Genomic DNA, 17,607 nt, shown 5'->3' with positions numbered 1-17,607 from the left:
GGATGTGCGAGGCCACAGGCTTCTCTTACAAGCTGTCTCCACTCCCCTCTGTGAACAACTGCCTCTGAAATCCACCAGAGTTCTCTATATTGCAGGGAACACTCCCTGGGTGAACTTTAATTAGTGGTAAAATGTAAGCCCAGATAAGTCTAAAAGGATGACAATTTGTTCTTGTAGGCCTTTAATCAATACTCTAGGAGTCCCCTCCCCCCCCAAGCCAGTAACTCATTATTTACTGTTTAATTGCTTCTATTTTATTTTAGCCACAAAAAAACTTTGGGAGGTGGGGAGGTGGAGAGGTGGCTGTAGCCCCTGCTGTGCTACCAAGATCAAATGCAGACCCAGACCGTTGTCCCAGGTCCATCATGCATTAAAAGGGACCCTTGGTAGGCTCTGAGGCCTGACACTATTACTGATGCTATGGTATGCTTATAGACAGGAGCCTAACATGGCTGCCCTCCGAGAGGCCCAACAAGCAGCTGACTGAGACAGACACAGATACTTATACCCAACCAATGAACTGAAGTTGGGGACCCCATGGCTGAATTAAGCGAAGGATTGAAGAAGCTGAAAGGGAGGGTGGCCCCATAGGAAGACCAGCAGTCTCTAATAACCTGGACCCCAATATCTCTCAGACACTAAGTCATCAACCAGGCAGCATACACCAGCTGGTCTAACGCTCCCAACACATATACAGCAGGGGACTGCCTGGCCTGACCTCAGTGAGAGAAGATACACCTAACCCTCAAGAGACTTGAGGCCCCAGGGAGTGTGAGGGTGGAGGTTAGGCAGGGTAGGAAGGACATCTTCATGGAAACAGGGGAATAGGAGTGAGATGAGGAACTGTCAGAGGGCAGACTGGGGGTCAGGGGCATAATAACTAGACTATAAGAAAAAAGATTAAAGATAATAATAAACAATTTAAAGGAAGGGGAGAGAACCTTGGCAGCTGGGAGAGCAAACACTATTTATTCACCTCACTCAGTGTTCTGTGAGAACTTGAGGAGGTGACCAGTTTAAACAAACATCACCCTGCCATCACAGAGGCAGCTTCCCTCCTGTGCGAGCACCCTCAGTCAGTCTAAGCACTGCCTGGATGACCATCTTCCTTATAGAAGATGGTGATGGATCCTTTCTGCAACACAAACATAGACAGACACACACAGTTGTACACAGAGGAAAAGAAGAAAACTTCCCTACTACAAACATGGTAATGGCAGTGAATGCAGAGGGCAGAAGAGGGAGATGCTTCCAGCTGCCTGCTTTCTCCCTCATCCCAGTGGGGCATCCTCATAAGAGATAAGCCCAGTATGTAGCCTTTCCTCTGCCTGGCCAACCTTTCTCCCACACCAGAGTGGCCCTGGACAAGTCTTAGACACAGCTCTTCCTCAGTGCTCACAGGAGGGCAGTGGGTCACCCAGGCCAGGAGCCAACTGTGCTGGCTGGCTGCCACTGTAGGAAAAGGAACTGGCTCCCAGATATGGTGAGACAGATGGCCAGGCTCCCCATGCTCCTAACTAGGTCCTGCTCTGCCTCTGTACCCCATTCTTCAAGGATGGTTGATGCTCTAGGTCTTAGCTAGCCACACCCAGAACCCCCATAGTAGCTACTATTGTTGCCAAAAAACAGTGGGAAAATTGGGACTTGAATAAAGGGAGCAATAAGAGCACATTCCAGGAAAATGGCTGGGTTCCAAGTGACCCCAAAGTGCCTTTCAACAGACCCATGCTGGCATCAGTACATCATCCCCCATGAAGGGCAGCTGGTCGGCCATGTGCCTCTGTGAGGCATACCATGACTTTCTCAGAGAAGTTTCATTGTGACCAAACCCCTCTCCCACTGCTTACCTGAGGGAACTAGCCTCTGGGCCATGCAGATGTATGGCCATCCCACGCCTCCCAGGTTCACAGGTGTGTGTGAGAGGCTGTGCCTCCACAAGTTACACAGTCTTGCCAGCTCAGCTCACCCAGAACAAAGGGCTGAGGTATAGTTGTTACTCCACCCATTCCCTGAGATGTTCTCCTGAGAATGGAGAACGAGGCACTCTGGGGAAGATGGTCCCTAGGAATTTTTCTTGTTCCTGGTCATTTGAAAGATTAGTCTTTGAATGGGTACACATATCTAGAATCTGAAATAAAAATCCTCAGTCTTTAAGACCCACTGAGAGGAAGCAAAAACTCCTGTCTGCAGAACCCATCTTCTTCTGTGTTTAACCAGGGCAATCTGGTGCCATCACCTGTACCCAGATGTGGACTTCTATCACCCGCACACTGAGGTTATATGTAAGCACCATAGAGAAGAGATCAGGAGTTTCCTGTGGGGAAACAGATACCTTCCACCTGGAGAGGCCCCACTCGTCCACTACCTAGTGGGCAGCACTGACATCACAACCTGCAGCGTGGAGTTAGAGACCACAGAATTACCACTCTGTTGGAACAGCAAAGAAGGCCTATTTTTTATAGGCCATTGCCAGGGAAATGTTACAATATATATTTTGCTGCTGTTAGTCTTCACAACTCACAGGTCATTTATCAATTAAAATAATTTGTCCAGTGAATTGGTCACATTTGTCACAGTGCCAGGCAGGTGCTTTGAGGAAGCTGACATTTCTTCCACTTGTGTGCATTTATGACCCTGCTGCTCTGGCCCTGGGGTGTGAGTGTTTTTCTGGTGACTGCCTTAGAATTGTTAGTTATGCCTCAGGCAAAGGGAAAATGAAAAATACATTAAAAGGCACTCACTCGGGCTCCATCAGACAGCAGCCCTGTGTGGAATTCGGCAGCTGGCAGTGCCCAGCAAGCACTTCTGAGGAATGTCTGCTAATTCTCCTCAAGATGGGTCCCCACTGATCTGTTGAGGCACTGTGACTGACTCCAAGCTCAGATCACTCCTAGTAGCAGCTTCCAGTCTGCTGGAATGGCCTGATGAAGGAGGACATGGTCCACAGTCTCCAGCAAGCCTGCTACTGCGGATGGCTGAAAATCAGAGGTAAACTGGATGCATGGACTCATGCCAGGCAGAACAGAATGTGGGATTCTGAGTACAGTAGCTGCTGGCAGCCCAGGACATGAGAAAGCCAAGGCCCAGAAGGAGGAATGCCTAGTCAGAGAGAAGGTGTCTCCTTCTAGGACCCTTCAACAGACTCTGGATATCAATAGCTGGGAACATGTGTGATTCAGGCCCCTTACAAGATACAAGAACCACCCAGGTAACAGGTGGCAGAGAACTAGAAAAAACCAAACCAGAAGCACCTCCCCCTAGAGTGCTGGAGCATAAAGAACATTGAAGGCCTTAACAACCCATCCTCTCAGCCCGTATGAAGAAGATCAACTTCCCACATCTCATGGTGCTACCTGACAATTGCTCTGTTCTGCCTTTATTGACCCCAAAGTCCTAGAGCCAGATAAGAGGTCCTTCCAAAGCCCCAGAAACCCTGGAAACCTGTCTTTCTTCAAATCTGCTTTGAATAGATTTTGGGTCCAAAATCTAGACAAGCTAGAACAGACCATCTGGAAGCCTGCTTTCATGAGGATGTGTCTCCCTAGAAACAGATCACAAGGTCAGCTCCAGAAATGATTGCTGGAAGCAATGGTGTCAGAAGCACCCATGTAAAGAGGTAGGGAATTGTGGACAGATAAATCCTCAGGAACTCAGCCTGCTGCCACTGCATTGAAGAGATGAGCAATAATGTGAACTCATCTTCGACCTCCCCTATCCTTCTCTCAGCCTTTACCCTATGCCAAATTTTGAAAGGAGAATTAGTTGGGGCGCTCTTAGATCAAAGCCCACTTTGACCAGAGGACTAACTATGGGATGGAGGTCGGAGCAGAACCTCTAATGCAAGATGAGAATGGAAGACATAGCTTTCCCCATCATTCCTGTGTGGTTCAGTTGTGCCAAATGCCTAGTTGGTACTCATCACCGCTGAGGCTTCTGCCTCTTGTTCCTGTCAGATCAGGGGTCAGGATGGCCCTGAGGCCATGTGCTTCCTGCAGCACACCAGGGTACATGTCTTGAGTCTTCCCTGGCATCTGTTGGCAGGCAAAGGCTTAGCAAGGCACCACTGGGTCCCGCGTTCTCTTGGAGCCAGGAGGGAAACGACATAGAGCTTCTCTGCCTTTGTCATTCATCCTCAGCACATACGAGATGTCATAGAACTTTATGGGTACTAAATCAGTTTTATTAGCCATATGATTTGATTGATCTTGTTAGACCTGACAAGAAATCAATTGGAAAAAATATATGTACCTTCCCGGAATGGGCTCTCTACCTTAAGGTAAAAGAACAACCTGACAAGAGCAGGGGAAGATCCACAGAGAGCCTTGTAAATTATCACCAAGTCCACAGCCCTAGGAAAAGGCTAGTTTCTGACCTTCAAAAACCAGGAGGAAATGAGGAAATTGGAGAAGAAGAGTCCTATAAATCCAGGATGCCACCTGCAGAGACCCTCAATGCAAAGATGGACAGCAGAGGTCCCTACTCCAAGCCCCAAAGCCCAAATAATGAGCAGTGGAGGCTAAGGGTTCCTGAGGAGGCAGCAACGTGAGTACCTAACAAAAGGGAGCAGATTCTCCCTGCCCAATACCATCCAGGCCTAGCCATTCTCTATCTAGTGAGGAAGAGGGCAAAGGGCTCCTCTCTTGTCTTTCTATCTGAGAGACCCAGAAAAGTAGCTGCCCAGAGAGTGAGAGGGTACTGTGCCTTTGTTTACTTACAGGAGGCTCAGCAGGGCCTCCTGTGAACTACATCCCAAGTACTAAGTACCCAGCTACCAACCACAGTCACCATGCCCACTCTGCCCCAGCCAGGAATAAAGGTAACACATGAGGAGGGGTATGGGGAAGAAAAGGAAGAGATGCCACCATGGACTAGATGGGGAGGAGGACAAGAAGGAGGTGAAGGAGGAGAGGAGAAGGAGGAAGGGGAGGGAGGAGAAGAGACCCACCACAGATAGCCCTGACTGAGCTCTTACTATGAACTGTTGGTGTTTTGTTAGTTTATTGTGCGTATTATTTTATCTTTTCGATAACCTGATGAGTAGGTGTCACTAACACATCAATCTGGAAGTTAAATTGGTAGAAACAGATGGTCTGATAGAAGGAAGATTTCTGAGAAGAGCTTCCTGGAAGCATTAGATAGCAGCCTTCCACCCTCTCATGTCTAGAGAACAACAGAGGCACCGAGGGCTGAGCTTTCATTACAAAACAGTCATCCCTTCCACAGGGGCTCTTGCCCTTAGACTCTAAGGCTGAGTTCTACATCCTTCCTGGAAAAGCATCTACAGGGACCTGTGCTGGCTTACACAGTCACCACTGCTAAGTGGCTTATAGACTGAGAGCCACCGTGCTCCACCCCATGTCCCATCCTCCTAGGGTCCCACCATCCTGTGTAGTGAGCCGGAACTGGGGAACACCATGGGTACAATGCTTCGTCAGCTGGCCTGCTCTGTCTTAATGACTTTGTTCACTGAGAAACAATATGGTCTGTCAGGGGTGGTCACCAATTTAGTACATCTGTGCTCTGGGTCTAAATCAGTCACCAAGTGTCATATAAGGCCATGATATGTTGGCCTGGAAGGGGGCCAGACCTGGTTCAGGAGGTGATCTATTGGAATTGGGTTGTGAGTCTGGGTTAGTGGGTGATCAATTTCCACTGACAGCAGTAACTTGCTTTAATGTGTGAAAGGCCCTCTTCTAGATGAGGCGCGTTAACCCCAAAAGCTGTGTATTTACTTCCCTGGATTATGTATGCACACAGCCACTCACATTCACTTCGATGGTTAATAATCCAGTTTAACATGCCATCCTTCCCTGACTCCCTCTCAAGTTTAAGGCTGAAGGACCCCTCATAAATGCCACTTCATTAGGAAGCAACGGGAATAACCCAACCAGAAACATTTTTTATTGATGAAGCCTGAGCAGAGAAGTATCAAGTTCACTTATCATTCCTCACAGGGGAACGAGACAATGAAATCTTTATTGGAAAATTCCGTGTGTCAGGAACGCACTTCATCTTGTCAGGAGAAGCACAGCCATGAAAATATACAGCCTGCTATGAATAATGGCCACAGGAGGAAAGACCAGCCCAACACACTGCACTGGCTCAGCACTTCCCAGTGGCTCTGTATCAAGTGCCTCTGGAGTTTTCATCCCTTAGTGGCTTCCAGTAGTCTGTCACTCTGAGATTCCAGTCGCTTCCAGAAGCCCTTGGACACTGCAAGTATTCTTTGTGTCCTCAGTTCTCCTGTCACATTCTAGATGAATCTAGGCAGGGGTAGCTGTCAAAAATGAACACCAGAGTACCAAAGGGAGGCAGGATCCATATAATACCCCAACAGGGGTCCTGATGGGTATGTGACACCACAGGGTCCTTCTCCATCTGTGATCAGCGAGCCAGGGAAGGTACAACTGAGGTGATTGTGTAACTGGACACTGCTTCTCATGGCCCATTTTTAGGTTCATTTTTAGAGGGGGCCTGGACACTGCACCTCCCTATTCTGGTGAGATACACAAACTGTAGGCTTGAGGTGGGCTCTGCAGTTGTCATAGAAGTGAAGGAAATCCCACAAAAAGAAAACAGCGAGCACCAACCAGTAGAGATGGACTTCACCAACCAGTACAGATTCCAGGGACCTGACAGCTGGCTCATTGTTGGCATATTTAAAACTCAGGACAAGCTGAGGAAAGGTATCCAGGCAATAATCAGCCCTATCAGTCCAATACCAAGTGCACAATGAAGCTTAAGGTGTGACTACATAGAAACTCCTTTACAAAGTCCATGTGACCATGAGGGTGGCTTCTATAGCTAAAAGGCCTAGAATCTGGTGTGATCTCTGACAGATAGCATAGAGTCAGGAGGCCATCAAGTACATGTGGCATCTCCCCTAAAAATTGGTAACAGTCCAGGGAGGGAAGAATCTGGGATAAACATTCTGGGTAATTAGGGTGAGGCCTGCCTCTACAGATAGCAAAATTGTTACCAGATCGTTAGCAAAACCCACTCTCAGATTCCTGGATAGAATACAGGTATTTGATTTAATCTACTCCACTGAGGAGAAGTCCCTGTGTGTTTAACATTCCTGGTTCCCTAGTGCTCTTGTGGGCACAAGAACCTTTGTGCCCCAACATAGGCTGCTCCCACTAACTCTAGGGAAGCTCTTGTGTGGATTTCACCAACAACTGCTTCTTTGTTTGACAGACACGGTCTGCAAACAGACAACACGACCATTCACTTCAGAGAAAAGATCTGCATCAAGATCAAGGGAACAATGGCATCCACGTAACACTTTAACATCCTTACTTGCTTTTGCAAGCTCTTCTCTCTGCACCCCAAAGCTCACCATTCCCATGCTACCCTAGTCCTCACTATCTCCAAAGATAATTGTGAACCCTAACCCCAAGGAGGGCTAAGTACAGCCCTTCCAGCAGCAGAAGAACACCTTTGCTTGAGGAGAGGAGCAGCGTCCATGGAGTGTGCTTGATTTTATAGTTTTCAAACTTGACTTTCCTGGGTCATTGTCTCCCCAGGAAGAAACACCTCCAATCCTCCAAAGAAGCTGTGAATCAGGAAGAGACATAAAGCCCATTTCTCTTACCCTGTCAGGGACAGCTGGCCGAAGCACTGTGGGCGTGTAACCCATGTGCTGTGAGCTAAAGGGCATCCCTGGCTTTATAGGATGCTTGGCTGCATGCCAGACCTTCACCACCAAACACCAGTGGCACTACCAAAAATGCCTCTGGAATGGACCTGTAGTCCCAGCAACCAAATCATCCCTGGCTGAAACCATGCCAGAGGCTGGTTTCATTCTAAAAGAATAACACCAAAACTGGAAAGAAATAAAATGCTCATTATAGGAAATATGAACAGTATAAACACTAGGTCTAGGTCTGAGTCCTCAAAGAACTCCATGATGGCCAAGCGTCCTACATCGAAAGACACTATGAGGGTGCATCCTCCCAGAGGCAGGAGTATCAGAGTTCAAGGCTATCCTCAGTTACTTAGTGAGCTCAAGGTCAGCAGAGACTGCACAAGGCCCTGACTAAAGTCAAACCAAAGCCACCCACTGTGCCTCATCCCCTCACTGCAGATTCACAGGCCTCCCCTGACACTCCACTTCTTCAGACAGGAGCAACCTTTCTACACAAATGGTTTTTGATTTTAATAACTCATAAATCCCATCAAGGAATAATATGTGCATATGTACATGCATATAAATGCATATCTCTACGTGTTCCTAACCAGACTGGGTCTGAACACATATATTTTTACAGAAATTTAAATCAGCTTTATAGCCTGTCTCCCCCCCACTTCATCTTGTATAATAAGCATTTTCCTATAGAATCTATAATTTTTTAAATTATAATTTCTAACAGTTTAGGATACTCCCACAAAGGGTTTTATTGTGATAACACCCAATTTTTTATTTAAATATATTTTTATTAATTCTTTAAGAATTTCACATATACATACAATATATTGTGATCATATTCATCACTCACTCCTCCTCCAACTTCTTCTAGGTAAACCCTATACCCTCTTATCTCATCCCAACCACATTTCCCTTTTAAAAAACAAAAATATTCAGCCCAATTTGTACTGCCCATATACTCATGGATATTGATAGCAAGCTATCAGGGGCCACATATCCTTAAAGAAAACTGATTCTCCCCCCAGAAGCCATCAATAGTGATTAGCACCTCAGCTAGAAGTGGGGACTCATGAGCCCCTCCCCACTCCATTCTGAAATGTTGACTTTTCTAAACATGGTCCAAGAATGGAGTTGTATGAGGAGAATTCTGAGTGTTTGTGACAAAACTCCAAGAAAATAAGAGAAGAGTCTTATGACCTCAGTTTCTTCAAAACATGGGATTGTTCTTAGAATATTTTTTCATGCTCCTTCCAGGGGTAGAGGATTCAACTAAAAGAGTAGATGCCTTTATGGAAAAACATATGTTTGCCATGTGTGGCTTGTTCTTGTAATTCCACACTTTGTTCAGGTGACTCTTCTGAACCCTCAGAGCATAAATTGTCTGATGTTCTGAATAAAGTAGGGTATTGTGTGAGCCTTTAGTTCATCTCATTTATCAGCTCTGCTCTCCAGAGCCCACTGACTTTAGAGTAGTGAACACTGAATGAATTGATCTTGGGCTGGTCCTGTGCAGGCAACCATAGCTACTGAGTTCACGAGTACATTGGTCCCATCATGTCTAGAAGATACTGTTTCACTCAGCACCTTGCTAACCCCTAGCTTTTACAATCTCCTTGTCCCTTTCTTCCAAATGACCCCTGAGGCTTCATGGAAGATTATGTAGTATAGATGTCCTGTGTGTGTGTGTGTGTGTGTGTGTGTGTGTGTGTGTGTGTGACTCAGGTGTCCTCCCCCCCCCAGGCTCTTTTCCTATATTATCCAGACATTTTGGTTGCCTATTCTCTTTTGTTCTTTTGTTCCTTTTGCACCTTTGGCCTCCTGGCTGTATTTGGTTTCAAACTTTCTCTCTCTCCCTTCCTATCCCTCTCTCCCCACTTGGTTCAGGATCAGGACCACTCTGGACTTTCCCAGATGCATCTGCCTCTGGCCATGCTCACCCACATATCTCTACTAAACTGTTCCACCACACCTAAGAGTAGTAATGTCCCTTCCTTCTCTTTTTATTTCTTTTTATCATTCAGTTGGTTTCCCCAATAATATCCATGCTACAACTATATCTGTGAACATATCTTGCCACACTGGTCATTATTGAACCTCCCAGGATTCGCATCAAGGTAAGTCTGCTGATGTCATTTTCCCTCAGCAGCCTGTACAGCATCTTCTGTGAAAGCTAGCCATCAGAAAGGAAGTTTCCTGGTCAGTACCAACTTTTGTCCTATGACCAAAGTATTAACATCCAATCCTTGGTGGTCATGACAAGGCTTATTTGTTCTCACTTGGAATCCACTGTATATCCAGGAGCCAAGCACACAGTTATGTCTTCATGTGGTGGCTCCCAGATGCAAATGACTGGGTCTTGAGGTTCCTCCTATGAATCTGACTCTAGAATATTTGCAGCCAGGGAGGAGTACATGGATAACTTTCACCGGACTCCTCTTGTATAACATCACTTCTGTTTCCAGGCCCCTGCCTGGAATCTGTCACTTCTCTGGGACTGGAAAAGTTCTCCCTGTATCTGAGTTTGTGAAGAACTGGAAATCCTGAGCCATGCTGGTATCTGACATTCACTAGTTTCACCCAAAATAAATCACTTGCTCCCACTGTTGAACTTTATTTTAAGAACCTAACTTCTATGTACTCTGAGGGATGATAGTCACGAGGTCCCTCAGAGAACCTCCAAATATATGGGGTGAGTCAATCAATCATCATTTCAAAGGGTGCAGGCATGCTATTGACCAGTCATGCTGGAGACCACAAGTTACAAGTAATTGTGAAGGACAATCGACGTTCTCAATCTGTAACAATCTAGATCATAGTGTCTTACTGTAAGGGCTTTGGATTCCTGCTGGGAGTCTGAGAAATAATTGCAAGAGGTCTACAGATCTGTACTTAACCCAAGCATTGATTGAATAGCAAAGAGCTGGTATTGATGGTATAACCCATTTGGAAACTAAGTGTTATTTATAAACTACAGATTCCCTAGATGCATTCCTAAAGATACAGTATAGATCTAATTTTATAAACTGTCTCATGATACACTGTAACATTCAGGTTTTCATAAGGAGCAAGCAGATGACTTAGAGTGGGTAGATTAGGGGCCAGGAGGCAAATACACTACAGAAGCCTAATCTGATCCTATCTGCCCACACTTGGCCATTCAGGAGCTGCAGCAGCCCAAACACAAAGAGCCTTCGGGCCCTTGTCTAAGGCATGACTAATACAGAAGATGATGGTGCCACCTGAATATTTTCACTTTGGCCCCTCAACTTCCCATAGTTTATCTTTGAATAAGAAAGAGCACATCTTTATTCTTGCACTACATCTTCCCTATATGAAAAGGGTGTTTTGTTGTTGATTTTTAGGTTTTGTTCAATTATTACAAATTCAACAATTGTAATAGCTAGAGGGATTCTTGGTACATTTATCCTTTGTGAAGTGTGCACATTCTTGTTGAGTTTGTGTTGCTGAGGGGATCTAGGCTATGGTATCTTTGGTATGTGTTGTTCATGATGTTTTCCTGTTGTTCTGAGTGTCTACAGAAGCTCTGAAACATTTCCTGCTATTGCTACTTTCAACCATGACCTGCCATTCCTCATTCTGTCCTGCGTGAGACATCCATGCTACCATCCTTCCCCATTCTGTCCTGCATGAGACATCCACATCCTTCCCCATTCTGCCCTGTGTGAGATATCCACTCTACTGTCCTTACCCATTCTGTCCTGCTTGAGACATCTATGCAATCATCTGTTGCAGTAAATCTCCTCCCAAATATGCCCTGGCAATGAAAACATGACTCAGTTAATATGATTGCATGTTGTGTGTCTAGATTAGGCAGATCTACTGCTACACTACCATTTTCCACATCTATGAGACCCCTTAGAACTTGCGGTTTCTCCAGGCCATGTGCTTCTGCTCAGCTTTTCTTCTTCTTCCTCCTCTGTATCCTCTCCCTCTTCCATTTTCTCCTCCTTCTCTCTCCCAACCTTCTGCTCTACCTTCCCTTTTTTCTGCCCAATCAGCAGCTCTCCTTTATTTTACAAATTAAGGTGGGAAGCAGGTTTACAGGAAATCACCTGAGTGCTGACTCATTCTTTGTTTGCAGCCACTCACAGGAGAATGAAATTAACATTAAATATAATTAGCCCCAGGGCTATCCACAACAATCACCATTCCCCATTCTGTTCTGCTTGAGACATCTATGTTATCCTCATTCTCCATTCTGTCCTGCTTGAGACATCCATGATAAAGCCTTCCCAGGAGCAGCTGTAATTTGCATTGGTTTTCAGTCATCCACTTGCTGTCTTTGTGGCTGCTCTCTGTCTTATCATCAGCAGTCCCTTCCCCATGTTTACCTGGAATTTTATTTGCACTTCTTTTTCCTGTGGTTTGTGCACTAGTAAAACTCACTATGGAAGTATAATAGTGATGCTATCTTGGTTATGAGAACATGTTCCTCTGCCCCTTGCACAAGGTCTCTTTATGCTAGAGTAATATCTACTTCAGCAAAACACAAAACACTGTCTGCTACAGAGGATGTACTTTGCTCTGAGATTAAGCTTGGCAAGCTTTGAGTCCGCTAAACACAGTTGTATACTCTGGCATACAGCCTGCATCCTTAAAGAATTTGTCTCCATTACTGACCTGTAACCTTAAATCTGCATTAACTGGGAAGTCCCTCAGATGTTTGCTATAGGAACAGATGTGGCAGAATATTTGTTATAGAAGGTCACCCTGCTTTCTAAAACCACTGAACAATTTTTGCCCTGGAAAATTGAATTTATTGGCTAACCTTGTCATAATTAACTCGGTAACTCTGACATAACAATCTTTTGTGAATACAGTTACCCTTATAAAAACTGAATAGATTCAAATTTATAGAACATTTCTGAGTCTAGACTGCCTTGCTGTCAACATAACAAGTGAGGTTTTGGTGTTTATTTCAGAAGGCCTTGTGAAACCCCAAGCTGGGACAGCCTGTGCCTTCCATATTAGACCAGCACCCACATCTTGCCCTGAAGGCTTAGGACCTCCTTTTAGCAGTCAGTCTTCATTTAAGCTTTGGAACACTCTAAAACCTGACCATGTGCCTGACCACATCACTGTACAATAGTCTAGATGCTTAGCCACACAGAAACTCTTCCACTGGCCCCACCCATCAGTAAAACAATCTCTCTCACTCCTTTGATATCTGGGCTCTACAGGCCTTTGCCTGCCCTATAGAGTGTTACTGGCTTCTTGTCATGTGGTACCAAGGTGTCTCCGAAATCTGGATGTTTCACTTCCAGTTTGATGACACAGAGATAGGAGTAGGAAGGGGAAGCATGAGAGAGCAAGAAAGCACTGCTCATCTGAGATGGCACAAGAGCTTCATGGACAGAGGCCTCACCAGCCTTTGTTCTGCAAATATTGACTTGCAGTTTAAAGAGTAGCATCTCCTTCTCCAGCACCACTGCTGAGTGATGTCATCATGAGATCATCATGATGCCCAATGGTATCATCTTGAAGCCATTCTTGTGGCTTGATTATGTCATTACAGGGACATCATGATGTCTGATGGGGTCATCATATTCTGATGATGTCATCATGATGTCCTGATGTCACATAGTGCCATCCTGGCATCTTGATGATGCTCCCCTCCTCTGCTTCTATTCCTCTTTTCCCTGTGCCCTTTTTCTTTTATTACCATGAATCCTCACCATATTTAGCACACTCTTAGTAGATCCATTCTCCTTGGGAGACTGCACATGTATTTCCTCACCTCAGTGTAAGTGGTCACTAAGCACTTGCAATGAGCTGCATCCTGTTAACACATGAACTCACTTCATTCCACGGCATTCTCAAGTTCTATGCCTATCTGAAAGTGGGGGACAGTAATGCACAGAGGAGGTGAGGTTGGGAGTCTGTCTCAGGCTCTCTGCAAAACACTCAGCTCTCACACAATGGGTTATATATTTTCATTGTTTTAATGGACATTATAGATGCATGTGATAGCTGACAGATGTGTCTAATCAGGCCTTGTCTGTGTTACTTTTCACAGGAGGGCCTGACACACAGTTGTCCAGGAACACATCTCTCATGTGAAAGCAAAACTTCCTACTTTGCCAGTCAGTCCTGCTGCTGGCCTGCAGGGGAGACCTGTCTTGTGGTTCCCACACTGGCTGTTACTCTACAGATGTGGGCAATGCAGCTATCAAGAGCATTTAGTTGTTGGCAGAGCGCAGGATATGAAGAATAACCAAAGCTCAGAGGCAGTGCTGACCTACAAAAGACACCTGTTCTCCAGTTACAACAATGGCCTCAGGGGGTCAGGGACTGTCAGATGTCTGGTTGGCTAACTACCCTCTAATGAGAGAAGAAAGGGTGCTGAGCAGCCGTGAGGAACAGGCAGAAGAGGGAGGTGGTGCAGTGAACAGGCCAAGCTCAGAGGCACAGCCAGCACCTGCCCAATATGGAAGGTCTGATGACCCAGCTCAACCTGAACCCTTGACACTTGTCATGTCCTTCCTGTTGGCACAGAGACTCTTCTATTACAACACAAATCATCCTTATGTGTGGACCTTGTTTTAGGAGCAGTGGTCTACACCTCTCAGACGCCATCTCCTAAGATATACCAGTACCTAAACCATATCCCAACAGTCTGTTCTAAGGAGCCAGCAAGCCATACAGCAAGCTGAATCTACAGATTCCTCAAGAATCAACCTGGAGAAATCTTCTTCCCACACCATGGACACCATGAGCTTCATCACATCCTCCCAGCCCCTTCACTATGCCCACACATTCCATCCTACTACCCCTGAGCTGGGCTTGTTACTGTGCTCACTACCTTCTACTACTCCACTGTCCCTCAACTGCCCCAAGTCCCCAGGACCTCCACACTCTGTGAGTCCAGACACATAGCCAAAATAAGCCCCAGCATTTCCTGCATACCTGTCACCCCACTTTTAGGTCCACAGGACATCCCTTCTTTGTCCCCATCTTCCTATTGTTCCTAATGGCAGTGAATAGAGTGGCCAAGACCTGGGAAACTTGGTAGCCATCTTTAATAACACAAATGGGTGGCAAACTGAGGCTAGTGGTGAAACCCTGTCATGCTAGCTACTCAGAAAGCTGAAGTAGGAATATCACAAGTTCCAGGCCTTCCTGGGTTACAGAGCAAGTTCAAAGCCAGCTGGGACAACTTAAAGACACCTTATCAGGACTGGCAGCTTAGTAGCAGAGAGGCCCCAGGTTTGATCCTAGAACAAATCAATGAACAAATAACAAACAGGGAGCCCAGAAAAGGCACTGTGTAAGGTAGAGTTGAGGAATCTCAGAGACTGCCTTCTGAGCGGGCTCAGGGAGATGATGCCCAGGGGAACAGAGCTTTTAACCCAGTGAACACAGCAGACACTACACATGGAGGCCCCTTGGGATGGGAGACTGTTTTTGGAAGCTCTCCAGAGCTTTCTGACAACAACAACAAACCTCTAGGAGCTGTGGCACTTTCACATTTGTGAGCCAAGCTCTGGGTAGCAACTCAGGTCTTGTGAGCATTTTTGATGATGCATTGGAGAACCACATTCCTGAACACCAGAAATAGAACACTGGAGATCACAGGGCACTAAAGACTGGGGCAGCTGGAGCAGCAGAGCCCAGACAGTAGAACATGGGGCAGTGGCATGAGGCACAGGGAAAAGCTAGGAAACAGCTGGGTTTGTTCACCTGTGATCGGGGTCCATTCCAGGTGGACACAGCTACTTCCTATGAACTCCATTCTAAATAAGTCATTGAGAAAGCAACTTGAAACCTAAGTCCTGTTTTGTAGCTCTAAACTGAAATGTCTGGGCAGGTGAGTTAACTCCAAATAAAGTTGCCAGATGTGCCAGGGCTACACAGAGAAGCTCTGTCTCAAAAAAAAAAAAAAAAAAAAAACCTAGCAAAAAACCTGCCAGATGTTTCTCAAACTCCAAATGCCTTCCTGCTGGGCTGAATTAGGGTTCCCTAGAGGAACAGAGTCAGAGCCAGCAGAATATATATATATATATATATATATATATATATATATATGGCTGGTCCTTGACAGCAGGGTCTCTGCAGCTGGAGTCATCCCAAGGTGGCTGTCTCTCACCTGGGAGGTTAACAACCCAGTTTGATACCTCAGTAGTCCTAATGTGGCACTAAAAACCTGGGAAGTTCCTGGTTAGCAACTGTTCTGGTTAGAACTGTTTAGCCAATGGTGGAGTGAGTCATTGACAGAATCAGCAACCATAGACAAATCAACTTTCTACAAGGAGGGACCCACTGAAGGACGAGCACCCTTGCTTTGCTCTTTTCACCTGGGTGCTGCTAGGAGATGCACCCACACCTGGGGTGGGACTTCCTACATCAGTTAGCAACTAAAAAAAAAAAAAAAAGCCTTGCAGACTTGCCATAGACCAAAATGATGGAGGTTAGAGCTCAAGGCCCCTCTTTCCAAAGGGCTCTAGATGTGTGCCAAAACAACACTGAAACTATGATGGGCCAGCCTCAGGACCACACTCTTGGAATTTAGATCTAACCATCTAATAAGGCAAAGGTTAGGTGGATTTTATGCTTTCCTATCTGAAGGGACGCTTGGCTTTGAGCAGCTCTGTCTCAGTAACCCCACAGATTGGGGACAAGGTGGGAGGAGAAGGTAGAGTGGGAGGAGTGGTGTGATGTGGGGCATGATGGGAGAAAAGGCATGATATGGGGCATGATGGGAGGAGGGGGCATGATTGATGGGAGGAGGGGCATGATGGGAGGAGGAAGCATGATGGAGAAGTCACAATGGGAGAGGGGCCCTGATGGGTGACAGGAAGGACAGACAAGACACCCTCACTCTATATTAGAAAGCCATCTTTGCACTTCTATTGCAGAAAGAAATCTGTGTATACTATGGATTCTCTTGTCTGCCACCAGGTTCTTGCCTTGTCCTCTTCAGGAATGAAGTGGACAGACAGCAAAAGAGAAGAGCGGGCTAGCTCCTCCAGCAGCTTCTGTGTATGCTAGCTCCCCCAAAAGAGCACAAAATCCTGCACAGCAGGCCCAGTGCTCCTACCATACCTAGCAAGATGCTGAGTGAACCCCTGAGGAAAGGTGGAAGATGGCACAGGACTAGCCAGGTGGTGGTGAACAGTACTGTTGGTGCTATCCACCATTGTTGCTCAAAGCATCTAGAAGTGTCTAAACACGGCAACTCAAAGGCAATGTCAGAAGTCCAGGACAAACCAAGCTGTGGCTGTGGCTGTGGCTGTGGCTGTGGCTGTGGCTGTGGCTGTGGCTGTGGCTGTGGCTGTGGCTGTGGCTGGAGTTGTAGCTGTGATTGTGACTGACTTTGTATGTGTCTGTGTGTCTGTGTCTGTGTCTGTGACTGTGGCTGAGTCTCTGGTTGTATCTGTGGCTGTCACTGTGACTGACTGTGACTGTGGCTGTGACTGTGTCAGTGACTGTGACTGACTGTGACTATGGCTATGGCTGTGACTGTGGTTGTGACTATGTCAGTGACTGTGACTGACTGTGACTGTGACTGTGGCTGTGATTGTGACTGACTATAATTGTGGCTGGGGTTCTAGCTGTAATTTTGACTGACTGTGTCTGTGTCTGTGTCTGTGTCTGTGTCTGTGACTGTGTCTGTGTCTGTGTCTGTGTCTGTGTCTGTGTCTGTGTCTGTGTCTGTGTCTGTGTCTGTGTCTGTGTCTGTGTCTGTGGCTGGCTGTGGCTGTTGGCTGTGACTCTGGTGGTAACTGTGTCTATGTCTGTGGCTGTGACTGACTGACTATGGCTGTGACTATGTCAGTAACTGTGACTGTGACTGTGACTGTGGCTGTGACTGTAGCTCTGGCTGTGGCTATGACTGTGACTGTGATTGACTGTGACTGTGGTTGTGGCTGTGACTGTGACTGTTGCTGTGGCTGTGACTGTGACTGACTGTACCTGTGGCTGGAGTTGTAGCTGTTATT

The sequence above is a fragment of the Mus caroli genome, chromosome 5 (genome assembly GCF_900094665.2).
Source record: "Mus caroli chromosome 5, CAROLI_EIJ_v1.1, whole genome shotgun sequence".
In the NCBI taxonomy this organism is placed as follows: Eukaryota; Metazoa; Chordata; class Mammalia; order Rodentia; family Muridae; genus Mus; species Mus caroli.
This window is presented reverse-complemented; position numbering follows the sequence as displayed.